This window comes from Triturus cristatus, chromosome 8 (genome assembly GCF_964204655.1).
Source record: "Triturus cristatus chromosome 8, aTriCri1.1, whole genome shotgun sequence".
NCBI lineage: Eukaryota > Metazoa > Chordata > Amphibia > Caudata > Salamandridae > Triturus > Triturus cristatus.
In genome coordinates, this window is record NC_140591.1 from 1,665,371,594 (window position 1) to 1,665,383,760 (window position 12,167).

Sequence of the window (12,167 nt, forward strand, 5' to 3'; positions counted from 1 at the left end):
TTTATAACCCATTCTAAATCTCAATTAGAAGGGGGAATGAAAGGGATGCCCCCTTATGATTATGATTTAGTTGCAAACCATAGATGAATTACCTACTCCTCAAAGTAGACTGTAACTGATTCAAAAAGTGGATACTGTGCCCATTGGACAGCTTCCCCTGTAGAAGAGGTAATTCCCACATTGGGGTTACCATCCATCTGGTGTTCTCTGACAGCCACTTAAAGGTCTTTCGCAGCATGTGTTGGATGGGGAAGTATCAAATACTCACTGCGTAGACTTGTGCCATCATGTCGAACCCATTGACTAGGATGATCCCCAGATTCCAGCATGTACAGTGGGTGTTGGCCCTATCTCTATCTTCTGAAGACCAATATTTCCATCTTGTCAGAATTTAGCTCTAAGCAGCTGGTTCTCATCCACTCTGATACCATTGTCAAGCAGTTGGAGAACTTGGTTCTGGTGGTGGGTGTGTTGTCCATCAAGGAGAAGATGTGTTGGGTATTATTGTTGTAGGAGAAGATGGTGATGTCTTGGAATCTGATGATATTGGCAAGCGTGTCAGTTAGACCTTGAACAGGGTCGGGCTGCAGGATGGTCCCTGTTGGACTCTGCAGATCAGATTCTTGGTCTCTGATGTGAAGGGTGGTAATCTGATCCTTTGGGCTCTTGCCATAAGGAAGGAGCAGGTCTAGTTGAGAACTGATCCCTGGAGGCCCATGCTTTGTAGTAAATAAGGAAATTCATCTGGGCTTTAATAAAATGCCAAGGGCCACATTTATGAGGCACTTTTGCAATCACAAACCCTATGGTTCACAAAATCATTTAGTTTGCAAATGCAAAATGGCTATTTCCTGTTTACAAAATCAATTTTTAGAGACGGAAAAGCCTTTATTTCTTGCAAAATGTGTTTTATGACCCACTACAAGTAATACTTTGAAAGGATCAATCAATCAATCAATGAAAACTTTATTCGGATCATTACAATCCATAAAAGTACAAAAAAAAAGACAGAACATTTTCAAAATCATACAATAAAACAGAAAATGCAGTTTTGCGCATGGGGAGTAAACCATATTACTTTAGGACATTGTTAACCGGGCGCGAACCTCAGTTTTTAGAAAAGAGCTCACCCGAAAGACAAGTTCATCGTCATCCAGGGACAAAATCATTGAGAATGCAAGTTCCAGGCTAAGGGGTTTTAGTTTTTTAAAATACGGGGTTAAAAACCATTTAATGTACTTCATATAAAATTTACAAAAAAATAGAAAATGTAAAATCGTTTGCCTACTCTGAGAGTCACAGGGGCATGGCTCAGCACAATGGTCATTAAAATTCCATAAGGGAAAGCTAAGTGCATATTTAATAGTGCCTGCCCTAAGGCGAAATATGAGGCCACGCTCCCAATGGCTCAACGGGAGAGTTAAATAGCTGGGTGTCGGATGAATTGTAAGATTACGGGCTAGATATCCACGGACACTAGGTTTCAAAGACTCCCTTGCTACCCTTTCCACGTCAAATAACATATAGAGTGCTTTTTTAAGTTCACATTTGGTGGGGAGCACAGTGGTAGTAGGTTTTAGGAAGATATTTTCAAGGTTCACGCTGTGGAATACGCTAGACACCCCTGATAACCAGGGGATGGGCTGGCCCCTGTCGCAGCGTAAACAATCCTCGATGATATCCCTAGTCAAAATGGCGGCAGGTTTTTTCCAAATCGCCAGCCAAAAAAGGGCTGGGCGTGCACGAATAAAGTCCCCTATAAAATTCAACCCCAATTCCCTATGACATATAAAATGTGGGGAAGTGATGGGAACACAGAGAAGTTTCCTACAAAATCTATGTTCCTCGGTAGTTAAATCGGAACAACTAGCAGTTCCCCAAACCTCAGCACCATAAGTAGCAACCGGGACACATTGAGTTTTGTATATTTTTAGGATAGCAGGCAATGCCCCGGTTAATTTTGGACGGGGGAGGCTCAAAAAGGAGTTAATGGACTTTGAGAACTTACTCCTGGCGTGGGCTATATGCCCACTCCAGGAGTTGTTCGCAGCAAAGACCACGCCCATATACGGGAAACTGCTAGTAGAGCCCAATCTTTCAGCCCCCACGACTATACTGCCAATATGACGCCTCTTCGGGCCACAGGACATTACAAAAGACTTTTTAAAATTGGTCTTCAAGTCTAGGGAATCCATGTGTGCAACAAAGCCATTCACTAAGATACGTAAAGCATTTGGGGTGCGCCCCATAAGGACCGCATCATCTGCGTAAAGCAGAGCGGGGAGATGATTACCTTTTATGGTCGGGACATCGGTAGTTAGAGAAACCAGGTGTTTGTGAAGGCCGTTGATATATATTATAAATAATAGGGGAGCAAGGACGCAGCCCTGTCTAACCCCTCTATTAACTCTAACTAGCTCAGAGACCTCGCCCCCAATACCAATCCTGACACAGGCCTTCAAATCTCTGTGCAAATAGGCCAGGAAATGTACCAAGGATTCGTCCAGACCGTAATCTAATAAGGCCTTCCATAATAATGACCTGTTGACAAGGTCAAAAGCGGTGGATAGGTCCATAAAGGCCACTTTCACTGAGCAGTGAGTATAAGGGGCCAGATGTACTAAATGACTTGCAAAGTGAGTTTTATAACCCATTCTAAATCTCAATTAGAAGGGGGAATGAAAGGGATGCCCCCTTATGATTATGATTTAGTTGCAAACCATAGATGAATTACCTACTCCTCAAAGTAGACTGTAACTGATTCAAAAAGTGGATACTGTGCCCATTGGACAGCTTCCCCTGTAGGAGAGGTAATTCCCACATTGGGGTTACCATCCATCTGGTGTTCTCTGACAGCCACTTAAAGGTCTTTCGCAGCATGTGTTGGATGGGGAAGTATCAAATACTCACTGCGTAGACTTGTGCCATCATGTCGAACCCATTGACTAGGATGATCCCCAGATTCCAGCATGTACAGTGGGTGTTGGCCCTATCTCTATCTTCTGAAGACCAATATTTCCATCTTGTCAGAATTTAGCTCTAAGCAGCTGGTTCTCATCCACTCTGATACCATTGTCAAGCAGTTGGAGAACTTGGTTCTGGTGGTGGGTGTGTTGTCCATCAAGGAGAAGATGTGTTGGGTATTATTGTTGTAGGAGAAGATGGTGATGTCTTGGAATCTGATGATATTGGCAAGCGTGTCAGTTAGACCTTGAACAGGGTCGGGCTGCAGGATGGTCCCTGTTGGACTCTGCAGATCAGATTCTTGGTCTCTGATGTGAAGGGTGGTAATCTGATCCTTTGGGCTCTTGCCATAAGGAAGGAGCAGGTCTAGTTGAGAACTGATCCCTGGAGGCCCATGCTTTGTAGTAAATAAGGAAATTCATCTGGGCTTTAATAAAATGCCAAGGGCCACATTTATGAGGCACTTTTGCAATCACAAACCCTATGGTTCACAAAATCATTTAGTTTGCAAATGCAAAATGGCTATTTCCTGTTTACAAAATCAATTTTTAGAGACGGAAAAGCCTTTATTTCTTGCAAAATGTGTTTTATGACCCACTACAAGTTATACTTTGAAAGGATCAATCAATCAATCAATGAAAACTTTATTCGGATCATTACAATCCATAAAAGTACAAAAAAAAAGACAGAACATTTTCAAAATCATACAATAAAACAGAAAATGCAGTTTTGCGCATGGGGAGTAAACCATATTACTTTAGGACATTGTTAACCGGGCGCGAACCTCAGTTTTTAGAAAAGAGCTCACCCGAAAGACAAGTTCATCGTCATCCAGGGACAAAATCATTGAGAATGCAAGTTCCAGGCTAAGGGGTTTTAGTTTTTTAAAATACGGGGTTAAAAACCATTTAATGTACTTCATATAAAATTTACAAAAAAATAGAAAATGTAAAATCGTTTGCCTACTCTGAGAGTCACAGGGGCATGGCTCAGGACAATGGTCATTAAAATTCCATATGGGAAAGCTAAGTGCATATTTATTAGTGCCAGCCCTAAGGCGAAATATGAGGCCACGCTCCCAATGGCTCAACGGGAAAGTTAAATAGCTGGGTGTCGGATGAATTATAAGATTACGGGCTAGATATCCACGGACACTAGGTTTCAAAGACTCCCTTGCTACCCTTTCCACGTCAAATAACATATAGAGTGCTTTTTTAAGTTCACATTTGGTGGGGAGCACAGTGGTAGTAGGTTTTAGGAAGATATTTTCAAGGTTCACGCTGTGGAATACGCTAGACACCCCTGATAACCAGGGGATGGCCTGGCCCCTGTCGCAGCGTAAACAATCCTCGATGATATCCCTAGTCAAAATGGCGGCAGGTTTTTTCCAAATCGCCAGCCAAAAAAGGGCTGGGCGTGCACGAATAAAGTCCCCTATAAAATGCAACCCCAATTCCCTATGACATATAAAATGTGGGGAAGTGATGGGAACACAGAGAAGTTTCCTACAAAATCTATGTTCCTCGGTAGTTAAATCGGAACAACTAGCAGTTCCCCAAACCTCAGCACCATAAGTAGCAACCGGGACACATTGAGTTTTGTATATTTTTAGGATAGCAGGCAATGCCCCGGTTAATTTTGGACTGGGGAGGCTCAAAATGGAGTTAATGGACTTTGAGAACTTACTCCTGGCGTGGGCTATATGCCCACTCCAGGAGTTGTTCGCAGCAAAGACCACGCCCAAATACGGGAAACTGCTAGTAGAGCCCAATCTTTCAGCCCCCACGACTATACTGCCAATATGACGCCTCTTCGGGCCACAGGACATTACAAAAGACTTTTTAAAATTGGTCTTCAAGTCTAGGGAATCCATGTGTGCAACAAAGCCATTCACTAAGATACGTAAAGCATTTGGGGTGCGCCCCATAAGGACCGCATCATCTGCGTAAAGCAGAGCGGGGAGATGATTACCTTTTATGGTCGGGACATCGGTAGTTAGAGAAACCAGGTGTTTGTGAAGGCCGTTGATATATATTATAAATAATAGGGGAGCAAGGACGCAGCCCTGTCTAACCCCTCTATTAACTCTAACTAGCTCAGAGACCTCGCCCCCAATACCAATCCTGACACAGGCCTTCAAATCTCTGTGCAAATAGGCCAGGAAATGTACCAAGGATTCGTCCAGACCGTAATCTAATAAGGCCTTCCATAATAATGACCTGTTGACAAGGTCAAAAGCGGTGGATAGGTCCATAAAGGCCACTTTCACTGAGCAGTGAGTATAAGGGGCCAGATGTACTAAATGACTTGCAAAGTGAGTTTTATAACCCATTCTAAATCTCAATTAGAAGGGGGAATGAAAGGGATGCCCCCTTATGATTATGATTTAGTTGCAAACCATAGATGAATTACCTACTCCTCAAAGTAGACTGTAACTGATTCAAAAAGTGGATACTGTGCCCATTGGACAGCTTCCCCTGTAGGAGAGGTAATTCCCACATTGGGGTTACCATCCATCTGGTGTTCTCTGACAGCCACTTAAAGGTCTTTCGCAGCATGTGTTGGATGGGGAAGTATCAAATACTCACTGCGTAGACTTGTGCCATCATGTTGAACCCATTGACTAGGATGATCCCCAGATTCCAGCATGTACAGTGGGTGTTGGCCCTATCTCTATCTTCTGAAGACCAATATTTCCATCTTGTCAGAATTTAGCTCTAAGCAGCTGGTTCTCATCCACTCTGATACCATTGTCAAGCAGTTGGAGAACTTGGTTCTGGTGGTGGGTGTGTTGTCCATCAAGGAGAAGATGTGTTGGGTATTATTGTTGTAGGAGAAGATGGTGATGTCTTGGAAGCTGATGATATTGGCAAGCATGTCAGTTAGACCTTGAACAGGGTGGGGCTGCAGGATGGTCCCTGTTGGACTCTGCAGATCAGATTCTTGGTCTCTGATGTGAAGGGTGGTAATCTGATCCTTTGGGCTCTTGCCATAAGGAAGGATCAGGTCTAGTTGAGAACTGATCCCTGGAGGCCCATGCTTTGTAGTAAATAAGGAAATTCATCTGGGCTTTAATAAAATGCCAAGGGCCACATTTATGAGGCACTTTTGCAATCACAAACCCTATGGTTCACAAAATCATTTAGTTTGCAAATGCAAAATGGCTATTTCCTGTTTACAAAATCAATTTTTAGAGACGGAAAAGCCTTTTTTTCTTGCAAAATGTGTTTTATGACCCACTACAAGTTATACTTTGAAAGGATCAATCAATCAATCAATGAAAACTTTATTCGGATCATTACAATCCATAAAAGTACAAAAAAAAAGACAGAACATTTATAAAATCATACAATAAAACAGAAAATGCAGTTTTGCGCATGGGGAGTAAACCATATTACTTTAGGACATTGTTAACCGGGCGCGAACCTCAGTTTTTAGAAAAGAGCTCACCCGAAAGACAAGTTCATCGTCATCCAGGGACAAAATCATTGAGAATGCAAGTTCCAGGCTAAGGGGTTTTAGTTTTTTAAAATACGGGGTTAAAAACCATTTAATGTACTTCATATAAAATTTACAAAAAAATAGAAAATGTAAAATCGTTTGCCTACTCTGAGAGTCACAGGGGCATGGCTCAGCACAATGGTCATTAAAATTCCATAAGGGAAAGCTAAGTGCATATTTAATAGTGCCTGCCCTAAGGCGAAATATGAGGCCACGCTCCCAATGGCTCAACGGGAGAGTTAAATAGCTGGGTGTCGGATGAATTGTAAGATTACGGGCTAGATATCCACGGACACTAGGTTTCAAAGACTCCCTTGCTACCCTTTCCACGTCAAATAACATATAGAGTGCTTTTTTAAGTTCACATTTGGTGGGGAGCACAGTGGTAGTAGGTTTTAGGAAGATATTTTCAAGGTTCACGCTGTGGAATACGCTAGACACCCCTGATAACCAGGGGATGGCCTGGCCCCTGTCGCAGCGTAAACAATCCTCGATGATATCCCTATTCAAAATGGCGGCAGGTTTTTTCCAAATCGCCAGCCAAAAAAGGGCTGGGCGTGCACGAATAAAGTCCCCTGTAAAATGCAACCCCAATTCCCTATGACATATAAAATGTGGGGAAGTGATGGGAACACAGAGAAGTTTCCTACAAAATCTATGTTCCTCGGTAGTTAAATCGGAACAACTAGCAGTTCCCCAAACCTCAGCACCATAAGTAGCAACCGGGACACATTGAGTTTTGTATATTTTTAGGATAGCAGGCAATGCCCCGGTTAATTTTGGACGGGGGAGGCTCAAAATGGAGTTAATGGACTTTGAGAACTTACTCCTGGCGTGGGCTATATGCCCACTCCAGGAGTTGTTCGCAGCAAAGACCACGCCCAAATACGGGAAACTGCTAGTAGAGCCCAATCTTTCAGCCCCCACGACTATACTGCCAATATGACGCCTCTTCGGGCCACAGGACATTACAAAAGACTTTTTAAAATTGGTCTTCAAGTCTAGGGAATCCATGTGTGCAACAAAGCCATTCACTAAGATACGTAAAGCATTTGGGGTGCGCCCCATAAGGACCGCATCATCTGCGTAAAGCAGAGCGGGGAGATGATTACCTTTTATGGTCGGGACATCGGTAGTTAGAGAAACCAGGTGTTTGTGAAGGCCGTTGATATATATTATAAATAATAGGGGAGCAAGGACGCAGCCCTGTCTAACCCCTCTATTAACTCTAACTAGCTCAGAGACCTCGCCCCCAATACCAATCCTGACACAGGCCTTCAAATCTCTGTGCAAATAGGCCAGGAAATGTACCAAGGATTCGTCCAGACCGTAATCTAATAAGGCCTTCCATAATAAAGACCTGTTGACAAGGTCAAAAGTGGTGGATAGGTCCATAAAGGCCACTTTCACTGAGCAGTGAGTATAAGGGGCCAGATGTACTAAATGACTTGCAAAGTGAGTTTTATAACCCATTCTAAATCTCAATTAGAAGGGGGAATGAAAGGGATGCCCCCTTATGATTATGATTTAGTTGCAAACCATAGATGAATTACCTACTCCTCAAAGTAGACTGTAACTGATTCAAAAAGTGGATACTGTGCCCATTGGACAGCTTCCCCTGTAGGAGAGGTAATTCCCACATTGGGGTTACCATCCATCTGGTGTTCTCTGACAGCCACTTAAAGGTCTTTCGCAGCATGTGTTGGATGGGGAAGTATCAAATACTCACTGCGTAGACTTGTGCCATCATGTCGAACGCATTGACTAGGATGATCCCCAGATTCCAGCATGTACAGTGGGTGTTGGCCCTATCTCTATCTTCTGAAGACCAATATTTCCATCTTGTCAGAATTTAGCTCTAAGCAGCTGGTTCTCATCCACTCTGATACCATTGTCAAGCAGTTGGAGAACTTGGTTCTGGTGGTGGGTGTGTTGTCCATCAAGGAGAAGATGTGTTGGGTATTATTGTTGTAGGAGAAGATGGTGATGTCTTGGAATCTGATGATATTGGCAAGCGTGTCAGTTAGACCTTGAACAGGGTGGGGCTGCAGGATGGTCCCTGTTGGACTCTGCAGATCAGATTCTTGGTCTCTGATGTGAAGGGTGGTAATCTGATCCTTTGGGCTCTTGCCATAAGGAAGGAGCAGGTCTAGTTGAGAACTGATCCCTGGAGGCCCATGCTTTGTAGTAAATAAGGAAATTCATCTGGGCTTTAATAAAATGCCAAGGGCCACATTTATGAGGCACTTTTGTAATCACAAACCCTGTGGTTCACAAAATCATTTAGTTTGCAAATGCAAAATGGCTATTTCCTGTTTACAAAATCAATTTTTAGAGACGGAAAAGGCTTTATTTCTTGCAAAATGTGTTTTATGACCCACTACAAGTTATACTTTGAAAGGATCAATCAATCAATCAATGAAAACTTTATTCGGATCATTACAATCCATAAAAGTACAAAAGAAAAGACAGAACATTTATAAAATCATACAATAAAACAGAAAATGCAGTTTTGCGCATGGGGAGTAAACCATATTACTTTAGGACATTGTTAACCGGGCGCGAACCTCAGTTTTTAGAAAAGAGCTCACCCGAAAGACAAGTTCATCGTCATCCAGGGATAAAATCATTGAGAATGCAAGTTCCAGGCTAAGGGGTTTTAGTTTTTTAAAATACGGGGTTAAAAACCATTTAATGTACTTCATATAAAATTTACAAAAAAATAGAAAATGTAAAATCGTTTGCCTACTCTGAGAGTCACAGGGGCATGGCTCAGCACAATGGTCATTAAAATTCCATAAGGGAAAGCTAAGTGCATATTTAATAGTGCCAGCCCTAAGGCGAAATATGAGGCCACGCTCCCAATGGCTCAACGGGAGAGTTAAATAGCTGGGTGTCGGATGAATTGTAAGATTACGGGCTAGATATCCACGGACACTAGGTTTCAAAGACTCCCTTGCTACCCTTTCCACATCAAATAACATATAGAGTGCTTTTTTAAGTTCACATTTGGTGGGGAGCACAGTGGTAGTAGGTTTTAGGAAGATATTTTCAAGGTTCACGCTGTGGAATACGCTAGACACCCCTGATAACCAGGGGATGGCCTGGCCCCTGTCGCAGCGTAAACAATCCTCGATGATATCCCTAGTCAAAATGGCGGCAGGTTTTTTCCAAATCGCCAGCCAAAAAAGGGCTGGGCGTGCACGAATAAAGTCCCCTATAAAATGCAACCCCAATTCCCTATGACATATAAAATGTGGGGAAGTGATGGGAACACAGAGAAGTTTCCTACAAAATCTATGTTCCTCGGTAGTTAAATCGGAACAACTAGCAGTTCCCCAAACCTCAGCACCATAAGTAGCAACCGGGACACATTGAGTTTTGTATATTTTTAGGATAGCAGGCAATGCCCCGGTTAATTTTGGACGGGGGAGGCTCAAAATGGAGTTAATGGACTTTGAGAACTTACTCCTGGCGTGGGCTATATGCCCACTCCAGGAGTTGTTCGCAGCAAAGACCACGCCCAAATACGGGAAACTGCTAGTAGAGCCCAATCTTTCAGCCCCCACGACTATACTGCCAATATGACGCCTCTTCGGGCCACAGGACATTACAAAAGACTTTTTAAAATTGGTCTTCAAGTCTAGGGAATCCATGTGTGCAACAAAGCCATTCACTAAGATACGTAAAGCATTTGGGGTGCGCCCCATAAGGACCGCATCATCTGCGTAAAGCAGAGCGGGGAGATGATTACCTTTTATGGTCGGGACATCGGTAGTTAGAGAAACCAGGTGTTTGTGAAGGCCGTTGATATATATTATAAATAATAGGGGAGCAAGGACGCAGCCCTGTCTAACCCCTCTATTAACTCTAACTAGCTCAGAGACCTCGCCCCCAATACCAATCCTGACACAGGCCTTCAAATCTCTGTGCAAATAGGCCAGGAAATGTACCAAGGATTCGTCCAGACCGTAATCTAATAAGGCCTTCCATAATAAAGACCTGTTGACAAGGTCAAAAGTGGTGGATAGGTCCATAAAGGCCACTTTCACTGAGCAGTGAGTATAAGGGGCCAGATGTACTAAATGACTTGCAAAGTGAGTTTTATAACCCATTCTAAATCTCAATTAGAAGGGGGAATGAAAGGGATGCCCCCTTATGATTATGATTTAGTTGCAAACCATAGATGAATTACCTACTCCTCAAAGTAGACTGTAACTGATTCAAAAAGTGGATACTGTGCCCATTGGACAGCTTCCCCTGTAGGAGAGGTAATTCCCACATTGGGGTTACCATCCATCTGGTGTTCTCTGACAGCCACTTAAAGGTCTTTCGCAGCATGTGTTGGATGGGGAAGTATCAAATACTCACTGCGTAGACTTGTGCCATCATGTCGAACGCATTGACTAGGATGATCCCCAGATTCCAGCATGTACAGTGGGTGTTGGCCCTATCTCTATCTTCTGAAGACCAATATTTCCATCTTGTCAGAATTTAGCTCTAAGCAGCTGGTTCTCATCCACTCTGATACCATTGTCAAGCAGTTGGAGAACTTGGTTCTGGTGGTGGGTGTGTTGTCCATCAAGGAGAAGATGTGTTGGGTATTATTGTTGTAGGAGAAGATGGTGATGTCTTGGAATCTGATGATATTGGCAAGCGTGTCAGTTAGACCTTGAACAGGGTGGGGCTGCAGGATGGTCCCTGTTGGACTCTGCAGATCAGATTCTTGGTCTCTGATGTGAAGGGTGGTAATCTGATCCTTTGGGCTCTTGCCATAAGGAAGGAGCAGGTCTAGTTGAGAACTGATCCCTGGAGGCCCATGCTTTGTAGTAAATAAGGAAATTCATCTGGGCTTTAATAAAATGCCAAGGGCCACATTTATGAGGCACTTTTGTAATCACAAACCCTGTGGTTCACAAAATCATTTAGTTTGCAAATGCAAAATGGCTATTTCCTGTTTACAAAATCAATTTTTAGAGACGGAAAAGCCTTTATTTCTTGCAAAATGTGTTTTATGACCCACTACAAGTTATACTTTGAAAGGATCAATCAATCAATCAATGAAAACTTTATTCGGATCATTACAATCCATAAAAGTACAAAAGAAAAGACAGAACATTTATAAAATCATACAATAAAACAGAAAATGCAGTTTTGCGCATGGGGAGTAAACCATATTACTTTAGGACATTGTTAACCGGGCGCGAACCTCAGTTTTTAGAAAAGAGCTCACCCGAAAGACAAGTTCATCGTCATCCAGGGATAAAATCATTGAGAATGCAAGTTCCAGGCTAAGGGGTTTTAGTTTTTTAAAATACGGGGTTAAAAACCATTTAATGTACTTCATATAAAATTTACAAAAAAATAGAAAATGTAAAATCGTTTGCCTACTCTGAGAGTCACAGGGGCATGGCTCAGCACAATGGTCATTAAAATTCCATAAGGGAAAGCTAAGTGCATATTTAATAGTGCCAGCCCTAAGGCGAAATATGAGGCCACGCTCCCAATGGCTCAACGGGAGAGTTAAATAGCTGGGTGTCGGATGAATTGTAAGATTACGGGCTAGATATCCACGGACACTAGGTTTCAAAGACTCCCTTGCTACCCTTTCCACATCAAATAACATATAGAGTGCTTTTTTAAGTTCACATTTGGTGGGGAGCACAGTGGTAGTAGGTTTTAGGAAGATATTTTCAAGGTTC